We start from the raw sequence: 11775 nt of genomic DNA, 5'->3' as shown, positions 1-11775 counted from the left end.
GTGGCATAAAGAAAGCTCCTGGGTGCGAGCCGTGAGAGCCAAAGTGTGCCTAGGCGCAGCGCGGAGGTGGGGGTCTGGATACCTGGGTTTTCTGATCCGGGCTCTGTGACCTTGGGTGAGTCACATACCACCCTGGGCGCAGAGCGGGGAAGAGGGTGTGGAAGAGAGAAGTGACAACTTCACGGTTGTCTCCTTGGCTCCCAGTCTCCTGAAAAAGCTCAGGCACAGGTGCAGTGGGGAGGAGGTGCTGCGGGGGGCGAGGGGAGTGAGTGGAGTGGGTAGAGGGAGGCCAGAAGGAAGAGAAGGCCACGGGTGCCGACAGAGAGGCAGGCGAGGCGGGAAATTTGAAAACAACAGCACTTCGCTTTGGTACGATATGATATTCGGGTAGGTTGTTTCTGCCAACTGACCCCAAAGATGACCAGTGAGTTTCCCTGTGGGTCTACAGGTCTCGAGTTTTCTTTTTCATCAGCCACCCTTTGGCTTTGTTTGTTTATTCGCAGAGCCCATCAATGCCCCTTTGGGAGTCTTGTGAGTGAAGCGTGCAAAGAAATGCTGGCTACTGGACAAGACTCCACCCAACCTGGAATCTCAGGCAAGAAGAGACCTTAAAGGACACACCAATACAGCGGAGCAGTTAAAAGCACAGGTGCTGAAGACAAGCGCCTAAGTTCAAATTCCTACTCTAGCCGTGTGACCTTGAACAAACTCCTTAACCTCTCTGTGCCTCAGTTTCCTTAACAATAAGAGAGTTAATAATAGCATCTACCTTATATAGCTTATAGATAATAATAGCATCTACCTTATTTAAAATTAAAAAAAAAAACTTGATGTAAAGTAAGTGTCATGATAGTGTTAGCAATTATTATTATGTAGCCTCTCACCTGTAGTGTTTTTGGTGACTTTCACTTTCCAAGGAACACCAGTGTCCATACCAATATTAGCATCTCTGCTGAAAGGTTCAGGTAATAGAGAACGACCAGCTCCCCAGATAGTTCATTGTGCAAAACCTGTTAGAAGATTTACCCTGACATCGAACCAAAAACTTACTTCATTTTCTTTCCATCCATTGTACCAAGACCACTGGCTGGTTACCTCTTCTCTGCAAAGGAGTCAGAATGGTTTTTATCATCCTTTCTTCTTTCCTTTCTCTAGGCTAAACCTGATTCACTGTTCTTGTGATGTACCCTAAAAGTTGAAGCTTAAGGCTGAAGTCCCTGGAGAAATACTCATTCAAAAGTCTCTTCCTTTTTCCTCTCAAAGATGATGGACGAAAGCCAGGACATCTGGACGGCCTTCTGAGCTAATAGCCACTGCTGGCTCCGCATTCTCTAAACTCCTTTCAAAACTGAGCTCTAGGCAAGGTCATTTGGGGTGGTTCCAAGAGTCAAGAGGATACATCCAGGCCTTCCTTCTAGTCGCGTCTTAGCTGGATTATTCAGTGGAATCACCAAAGCTATGTGGCTCCAAGTCCTTGAAGATCTTGCTAAAGCCCCAGCACTGTTATTACTGGGGCGGTTCTAAGGCCCCAGGCAACCTGGACCATGGCCTTTGTCTTTCCAGTCTCTTCGGGAATTAGTGAGAAACTTGGCTCATCTGGGGATTCTGCCCATAGAAATTCCCCATGGAGGGAGAGGCAATTAGCAAAAGGAAAACATCTAAAAATATCCCTTCATGCTGCAAGCAGAGGCAGAGAGTTTTCCGGTAGAGCTCTCCTGCTCTGGAGCCCAATGTCTAGAGCCGTTTCTTTATTTTGAGGGAAATGCTATTCCTTGAAATGTAGTAAGGGTTTAGCATAAGCCTCAAGGAACTTGAGCAGAATGAGCAGGTCCGTGTGTGATTTTAAAACGCACCTGACCTCTGGAGCACCAATTCCCATATTTATAATGAGCCTCTCTCCTTTCCAGGCAAGGCTGTTGCAAGGATTCAGGGAAGGGAACGGTGAAAGTGCTTTGGATATGCTGTCATCTTTGCAAGAAGAGGCTCTATCACCAAATGTCCTGGGTTCTAGGTTCTCCTTAATGGTCACACATAGTGGCTTTTGTATTTAAGGATACAAAGAGTTTACCTGTGAATTTTCCCTCTCCTCAAGAGAATTGCAAACCCTTAGAAGGCAAGGCAGGAAAGCCAATTCTGTTACAACTAAATATTCAAAGGGCCTGATGCTGTCTTGTTTAAGTGCCAGTGATTCTTATGGTTAAGTGTATTCGTCACAAAGAAAATGGATCCTGACAGTACTTGAAAAAAACAAACTGGAGATCACATTTATAAGTTTTTTGTTGTTGTTATCGAACTCTCAGACGAGTTCGGATTAAAGCCAAAGAGAGCACATAACATTTTAATGCAAAATATTTCCCTATTATATATTACGGACTTTTGATCAAAGTACAAAATGGAATGGATTACTAGAGCTTTATTACTTAGACTTAGTTTTTTAAATTATTTTTTAAAATGTTTATTTATTTTTTTGAGAGAGAGAGAGAGACAGAGTGTGAGCAGGGGAGGGGCAGAGAGAGAGGGAGACACAGAATCTAAAGCAGGTTCCAGGCTCTGAGCTATCAGCACAGAGCCCAAAGTGGCACTCGAGCCTGTGAACTGTGAGATCATGACCTGAGCCAAAGTCAGCTGCTCAACTGACTGAGCCATCCAGGTGCCCCTTCTTAGACTTAGTTTTTAAAAATAATAGTCTTCTCCTTATCTAGACTTTGATGTACGTGCTTGTTAAAGCAACTCCTAAGGTGACATCAGGTTCAAGTTAGGCATGTAGATTTAATTTTCCTAAAGTATCTTGGGCAGTACTTAAGGAGAACTGATTTCTGCATGTACCATAACATCTAAAAACAGAACAAAACAGAAATAAACAAAGAGGAGTGGCCATGAACACAATGGATGGTAGGAAAGTGGCACATTTTAGTTTAAGCAAAACTTCCACATTTTCTGCTATGTATTATTACGTAAGCCAAAATCAAATTTTTACTTGCAATCATATGTTTTAAATTTTAAATTCAAGATATACTACTACATAATGACCACATTTTAAATTATGTTATCTGCTTCTAATTAAGATTTTTAAAGTTAGGCACTCACTCTATTTTCTTATTGACTTTGGGCCAGCTCTGGCAAGTGACTCACTAGTGTGGTTTCAAAATGAAACAGTTTATCACTTTCTGAGAAGGATTGGAAAATCTGGTACATAATGATAGGTGAACTTGTTTAAATTCTCAGTATCTAATTTTTTCCTTTGTTTAGTTATTTACTCATTGTTTGTAAGAATTCATATTTGTCATGAGGGATTTCTGAGATTTTTAAGTGGTCATTTATCTGAGATATTTTCTGTTCATATGAAATAAGAATCTATTGACTCTTGGCATCAGCTGTGCAATTAATCAATATATTTATCAGCTTGGAAGCCTGTATTGAGTCAGTAATCACATATTCAGAATTTTGCCAGGCCCCCAAAGTTTTAATGAGTATATTAATGGCAAAATGTCTATTGAATGGAAACCAACTTTATTTTCACAGAGAACTGAAGCCAACACAGAAACTGAAAGATAAAGACCAGTATGATAGCTGGCATAGTATTTTCATTCTATGTTACATGTACAGTCCACTGACTGCCAGGGTAAAAACAAGACCTGTATCTCATGTCTTAGAAATACCTTCAAATGCAATTTTGATAGGCAATAACCACAGACTAAATGTTTGCATTTCCCCAATTCATATTTTGAAATCCTAACCCACAAGAAATTGGGAAGTAGAGCCTTTGGGAGGCTTTACATTCATGAATAAGATTAGTGCCCTTATAAAAATGCCCTGGGGAACTCCCTCTCCCATTTCGCCATGTGAGGACACAGTGAGAACACAGACACCTATGAGTTAGGATGTGGGTCCTCACCAGACAACAGATATGCTGGTGGCCTTGATCTTGGAATTCCCAGCCTCCAGAACACTGCGAGAAATAAATATTTGTCATTTAAGCCACCCAGTATATAGTATTTTCTTGGTAGAATCAACCTTATTAGATAATGTGGGAAAAACAGTCAGTAGCAGCTAGCTTACTTTATTAATGACATACATGGTCCAAATAACGTTTAAAACCTTGGATCACAAGTAACTTGTTCTTCTACAGTAAAACCTTGGATCACAAGTAACTTGTTCTTCAAGTGTTCCACAAGATAAGCAAACATTTATAATAAACTTTAACTTGATAAATGAACGAGGCTTTGTTATACAAATAGTACATGAGGACGAACATCACGCGATCACAACTGAGCCAATCATTCTTGAAATTAGCTTTGATATAGGAGTGCTTTGGATTACAAGCATGTTTCTGGAACAAATAAAGCTTACAATCTAGGGTTTTACTGTATTTTTAAAAGATGACATACATTGAGGTTTTATTTTTGTTATCTTCTTCTTCTTCTTTTTTATTTGTTGTTGTTCTCCGAAATTTAATTTTGAAATAAATCTAGACTTTTGGAAAAGTTGCAAAATAATAGAGTTCATGTGTTCTAATGTTCTTTTTCACCCAACTTCTTCTAATGTTAATAACTCACATAACCAGTGGACAATTATCACAGCTAGAAAATTCACACTGGTATCATGTTATGAACTAAACTACAAACTTTTCTGAAATTTCACTAGTTTCCCCCCACCCCACCCCATCCTTCACAATCCAACTAAGATCCACCTTGCATTTAGTTGTGTCTTCTTAGTCTCCTTCCTTTTATGACAATCTTTCAGACTCTTGATTTTCAGGATTTGACACTTAATAGTTAATATTAGTCAAATATTTTGTAGAATTTCTTTCAGTTTGGGTTTGTCTGATATTTCTTTATGATTAGTATAAGATTATTCATTTTGGCAAGAAGGCCACATGAGCTATGTTCTTTTCTTCTCAATCCATCATTATCAGGGGCTACATGATATCTACTGGTGATACAGTGTGGATCACTTGGTTAAGGTAGTGTCTGCGAAGTCTCTATGCTATAAAGTTACTTTTTAAATTTTTTATAGTTGATAAATCTCTTGAGAAGAAACTTTGAGGCCATGTTCATATCCCATTTCTCCTCAGACTTCCACCCACTGATTTAAGCATCCATTGGTGGATCTTGCTTGTAGCAATTATCTTTGTGCTGTTTTCCTAACAATGACTTTGTACTTTCCTCATTCCTTCTATACAAATGGGAATTCTTCTGTAAGAGCTGTACCTTCTCCTCTTCTTATTTACTTAACTGGATTATTTATTTATATCAGTATGACCTCATGGATATTAATTCTATGGGTCATAATTCAATACTATCCTTATTTTATGGCTCAAATTGTCCAGCTTTAGCTATTGGGAGGTCCTTCTGGTTGGCTCCTACATCTTTTATTGAGCAATTCTTTAATTTTCTGGCACCACAAGATGTTCCCAGTTTATCTTTTATTTTTCCTGTCCCCGTTCTGGAATCAACTAATTCTCTAATGAGCTCTCATTCTTTTTATTGGAGAATAGTATTTAGGAACCAAAATCCAGGTGCTAAGTGTGCTCATTGTTACTGGGGTGTTCATTGCTCCTAGGCTCTCTTGGTGGAGAGAGTTAGGAAATATATGTATATACAAACTCATACACCATATTTGTTGAAATATCTGTTTCTCTCTATAAATGGGTAGAGATATCTATATCATGCATCTATATGTAGATATATAATAGGTTGATAATCTACAGATAGGTACAGAGATAGAGACAGGACAGAAACAGAGATAGAGATAGCAATCATTAAACCTATGATTCCAACCAAATACAAGTTTTGTTTTACTCTTTACTCTTTCCTTATTTGCATTTTATCTGACAGTGAAAACCCTTTTATTATTTATAATATATTTACTTATTTATTCAATTCTAGAATATATTTAAAGTAGTTACAGAATTCCTAATATTCCTGTGAGAAATGGATTCATCACTATAGTACTGCATTTATGCACAGTTGTTTTTATCTTTAGCCTTCCAATATCCAGTCAAAGCATGATTTCCAAAAGTGACATAGGTTGGTTATTTTCTTCACCATCATTTTCAGTATGGGTTAGTCAATCATTTGTTATTCAGTTAGTTTCATTTGTTATAGCTTGTGTTCTATGCTCGATGATTTTAGTTATTTAATTAAAATTAACTTTAATTATTTCTTCCTCATTTGAGTATGTAAAACACTGGTATGGTTCTAAGAGTCACAAATTTACAAAAAATGTATGCTCCAATAAGTGTCCCTCTCTTACCCCTCCTGTCCTGTTCTCATTTCCCTTTCTTTCTTTCCACTCCTTTCCCACCATTCCCTATAGGTAACTGGCCCTTTAATTTCTGGTTTATCTTTCTATGCTTCTTTTGCACAACTGAGCAGATACTTTCATATATAGTGAACTTTAAGTTAGTGTCAGTATGTTGCTATTATAAATAATACTGCAAGAAACACTTGCTTATTTTCACATTTTCAGTAGGTAGATTCTTGCAATAATGTGATTCTTTTCTTTGTTGTTTTGTTTTACTTAAATTCCATTTAGTCAATATACAGTGTAATACTGTTAGTTCCAGGTATATAAATTAGTGATTCCATACTTACATATGTCACCCCGCGCTCATCACAACAAGAGCACTCCTTAATCCCCATCACCCATTTAACCTATCCTCCCTACTGGTAACCATCAGTTTATCCTCTATAGTTAAAAGTCTGTTTCTCAGTTTTCCTCTCGCTTTTCTCCCCATGACCAACCATTTATTTGCAACAATGTGATTCTTAGAAATGGGAATGCTGAGTCAAAAAGTAAGTGTATACATACTTTTGTTAGGTATTGACAAGTTTCCTTCGAAAGTCTTGCATGAATTTGGATTCCCATCAGCAATATATGATAGTGCCTATTTCCCCACAGCCTCACCAACAGAATGTATTAACCTCCTTTTTCATTTTTGTCAGTTTGTTTGCTTAATTTGCATGTCTCAAATTATAAGGACGTTTGCACATTACTTTCATCTGAGAACTTATAATTTTGCAAGAAATTGCCTGTTCCTGTTATTTTCTACTGGAAAAAAAAAACACTTTTAAGAGACCAATATTTTACCACCAGGGAGGGCACTGAAATAAAACAAATTATATTAAATTAATTTTTTTAAATGTTGAGGTAGGAGTTCAAAACAAGGTCATTGCAATTGGGAAAATAGTGTATAGTTTTCAAATAACTTTTTAACCCACACACTTATCCATCCACCCTCCCCACAAATATTTAGAAATTAAAATTAACTCCTTGCTCTAAAAAAGCTAGTAACGGAAGATATATAAACTACAAGTGTAACATTGCTTTGCAGTACTGCTAGTACTACAGAGTTCAGTAAAGTTACAAAGAAGGGATAATTCATTCTGTCTTTTGAGGGTAAGAAGTAAGCAGTTAGAAAAAGCTTCATATAGATTTAAAAACTTTAGCTGAAGGGAAGAAGATAACTCTCATTGAAATATACAATGTCCAAAGTTTGATAAACGCTGTTACTTTACTTTCTAGCCACATTTAATAGGTACTGCCTCCACTAAAGAACAAACTCTGCTTGGAAAAGAACAGCACCCAGAATTCAGACTCTATTTACCTCCACCTCTGACCTAGTTCCTTCATATCACTATTAGTTACAGGGCCTTTATCATACATACATCTTATCTTAACAGACTCAACAGGCAATGAATGATGTTACTTTTGCAGTACTTTTCTGATAAAACCTGCTGATATCTGGTTGATAATTAGGACTTCCAGGCATTATTCTCCAACCTTCCCACCTCCAGACCCAATCTTCAAAATAAAGAATGCTTCAAGATTTGCTGCTACAATCAGGCATTTTTTCCATTCTCTTCTAATAGTTCTTACAATGAGTTGTTTTGAATAAATGCAGAATGTGTCATCTAGAAGAAAACCTTAAAGGTGAGCAATATGAGTCACAGAGAAGGAAACTATTTCTACTTTATCGTAGCCAAGTATAAGTTATTTATTGTGAGAATTTTGAAATTAGTCAATCCAAGGTAGTTAATACTGGAAAATTTCAAGGAAGTACCATTTTCTTCTTAATCAAAACTCATTACTGAAATGGGGCACAATTCTAAATACGTATTCCCACTCCCATCACCTGAACACATCTCTAACTCTAAAAATGCCACACATTCTTTCAGACGTACCACAAATGCTAGAACGCTCTCTCCGGGAAACTTTTTTCTGAACATTATAGTTCCTTTAATATAAAACTTACTTTATTTGGCCTCCACATATATATCTTCTCCAAGAGATTATGAGCCCCTTTATCTACAAATTTAGGTTATTTATAACTTTCATTTTTAATGTCTTAAGTACCTAGAACATGTACTAAATAACTGATTTACTAAATATTGATGGAATGAAATTAAATTACATTTACAAATTAAATATTAATGCCTATTAAATATATGAAGTGAAATAAAATGGGGACTGTTTTTGTAGTTTTCATTTGGGAAAACTGTACATTAAATTAAATTTTTTAAATGTACATTAAAATAAATTTTTAAAATTTTTAAAATTCCTCCCTAAGGAATGTGGTGAAAACCTCAAGACAAGGGAAGGCAATCTTGCTATGTGTACATGTATGATGTTCCTCATGATTCTGTAACATAGAGTGCCCATTCAGACTGTATGTTACCATATATCAGAGACAAAGGAGCAAAAGTTATACAAAAGGCAACCCCCTGTTCTGCTCAGGACTCAGCCTTTTAGGTCTTAGCCCACTGAGCCTGTGCTAACATAAATAAAGCTGCTTCATGGAAAGAAAAGCCTTGATGTCCCTACTCTCTGTGTGTGACTCACTGCTACATTTCGTGGGGGCTCATCCAGGATGCAGAGATGGTGTTTCACCTCCCTTGTCACTGGGGCATAAACTTTGGGGCACCTGGAGAGGGGACCTAGCCTGGTGCCAGAAGACTGTTTGATCCACAGGATCCTAACCCCTCCTGGTGGGCTGGGGTGGGGGCCCTGGATGCACAAAGGAACCTGGTGAGGCCCAGGAAGCAGCTCACAGAGCCACCTGTCAGACTGGTAAGAACCCAGGTTTGTTTTGGTAGACCTGCCCCTAAGAGGAAGAAGGGGAGCCCGATCACCTCCCAGATTTGTCTGAGTAGTCCCATAAGGAATGAAACCCCAACTCCAGGGCACTGGGCACTGTGCAGTGGTTTGGAGTCACTGTGTGACTGTGTGTGAATGAGATGGACAGCAGAAAGTTTCTGACCTGACCAACGGGCTGAAGCGAGTATTGAATCCCAGTCTGTGGTTCCCTGGCAACCTCATATGGCACAGGGTGGTGTCAGACCTCCTCAGGAGTCTGATTCAGGTCAGGGCTTAATACTGAAACTGCTAATGCTAAGAGGTGCCTAAAATATCTACAAGAGGAGATTGGCCAGAAACAAATGAAGCAAGTATGCGTCCTCTCCAAATTAATCCCTCCCTTTCCCCTTTTTCCTCCTTTTGAATGAAAGTTGTTTGTTAGGGAAAGGAAATGGGTAGAAAGCAGAGTAAACCAACTCCCCTAGAGTGTATGTTGAGGAATTTCAAAAGGGGATATTCAGGAGATTATGGTGTGAAATTAACTCCCAGAAAGCTCCAGACATTCTGTGATTGTGATTGATTGGCCAACATTCAGGGTGGTCTGGCCCTCTGAGGACTCACTTGATAAGGAACTAGTTGGCCGAGCATTCAGGGTGGAGGATCCAGGCCACCCTGACCAATTCCTGACTGTTGGCAAGACCTGGTCCTATCCCGGCTGCCTTGGCTAAAAGTCTGTATTGAAGAGAACTGTAAAGTTATAATGGCTCATGTCATGGCTTCCTCCAAATGCCGGCCAAAAACTGAAAAACCCATACTGTTGGGAGAGCCTGAGGGGCTCCCACTGCCATATGCCCCACTGTACCCCTCACTGCCACCTGCACTCCAGCCACCCTGGTTGCTGACATCCCACTGGAGCCAGTCCCTTATTCCAAAGCCTCACCACCTCTAGCACCACTCGCCTCTCCAGCCCGGACCACCATTCCTAACCCCATACACCCCTCCTAGAAGACAATTAGAATATCAGGCCAGTGGAGACTGTCCCTCCTTCCACCAGGGGGAGAGCAAGAACCTCTGTTATGGGAGCAAGTACAGCAAAGGGCCTTTGAAGAGATCAAATGGGCCCTCACCAACGCACCTGGTCTGGGGCTCCCAGACACGTGCAAGTGCTTCTTCTTGTACGTGCATTAACATATTGGCATCATGGTAGGAGTCTTAACCCAGATGTTGGGGTCACGGCATCTCCCAGTGGAATATCTCTCCAAGCAGCTTGACTCTGTTGCCCAAGGCTGGTCCCCCTGGCTGTAGGCACCTGTAGCCATGGCCCTCCTAGTATGTGAGGCTGACGAGTTAACTATGAGACAGTCCAAGTGCAAAATTCAGAATTGACATTAATGGAGTACAAGGAACAATGCTGGCTAACCAATGCCCAGATGATCAGACATCAGGGAATGCTACGTGAGAACCCGTGCATTCACCTAGAAGTAGTGAGGACCCTAAACCCTGCAACCCTTCTGCCTGCTGGCAGATCATGGCTGCATTGAAGTCATGGGTGAGGTGTTCTCCAGCTGACTAGACTTAAGGCAACGGCCCCTCAAGAACCCCGACACTAAGTATTTCACCAACCGTAGCAGTTTGTCAAAGAGGGAGAATGCCTTGCAGGGTACTCCGTGGTGACCCTGAATTCTATCACTGAGGCCAAACCCCTGCCAAAGGGGACTTCAGCACAGAAGGCAGGGCTCATTGCGCTAAGCTGAACCCTACGACGGGTGGCAGGGATACATGTTAGTATATACACAGACTCTAGGTATGCCTTTACCACTCTCCACATACACGGGACTTTATATAAAGAGAAGGAGCTAATAAACTCAGGAGGAAAAGACATAAAGTATGGTAAGGAAATCCTTGAACTCTTAGATGCTGTGTGGGCCCCTAAAAGAGTGGAAGTCATACATTGAAGACACCACAGCTGCATGGGGAAACCTTAAAGCAGACAGAGAGGCAAAGCTTGCAGCCTCCAAAGGAACCACAGAATCAGCACCTTTAACTTCTTCACTGTTCCCTAGTCCACTGGCAGAATGGGACCCTAATTACTCACAACATGAGATTACTTGGTTTAAGACTGAAAATGGAAGCCACCTCCCAGGTGGATGATGGAAATTTGAAGACAGCCAAGTAGCAATTCCTAAGGTCATGGCTCCAGCTTTTGTCAAGCAGTTCCATCAAGAAACCCAGATCGATTGGACAGCTCTTGAGACTATGTTGAGTCGACATTTCTACATCTCTTGACTCTCCAGCATCAACCGAGCTGTATGTGAGCAATGTGAAATGTGTGCCCAGAATCACCCATGTCAGGGACCCAAGGCTGCCCCTGGGGTGCAGAGTGTCAGGGGAGTTCCATTTGAAAATATGATCATGGACTTCACTGGCCACCCCTGGGTGCAAGGTTGTAAATACCTGTTGGTTTTTGTGTACACTTTCCTCAGGCTGGGTGGAAGCCTACTTTATTTGCAAAGAAAAAGGCATAGAAGGGGCCAGACTTCTTCCAAAAGAAATCATTCCTTGATTTGGGATCCCTATCACTATGGGATCAGATAACAGGCAATCATTTGTGGCTGAGGTGGTATGGCTGGTGGCAAAGGGGTTAAAGATCACCTGGAAGTTACACAAGTCATACCGACCCCAGAGCTCTGGGGGGGT

At 40.3% G+C, this 11775-nt stretch overlaps 1 protein-coding gene across 1 annotated transcript in view; it reads right to left on the bottom strand.

The window, feature by feature from the left end:
• Positions 1 to 11775, bottom strand: part of FGF12 (fibroblast growth factor 12) — a 571216-nt gene that overhangs the window by 386573 nt on the left and 172868 nt on the right. The gene's annotated exons all lie outside the window — the stretch shown is intronic.

Source organism: Crocuta crocuta, unplaced genomic scaffold, assembly GCF_008692635.1.
Source record: "Crocuta crocuta isolate KB4526 unplaced genomic scaffold, BGI_CrCroc_1.0 scaffold70, whole genome shotgun sequence".
In the NCBI taxonomy this organism is placed as follows: Eukaryota; Metazoa; Chordata; class Mammalia; order Carnivora; family Hyaenidae; genus Crocuta; species Crocuta crocuta.
The sequence above is the reverse complement of the archived record's forward strand: the minus strand, read 5'-3'. Positions and strand labels throughout refer to the sequence as shown.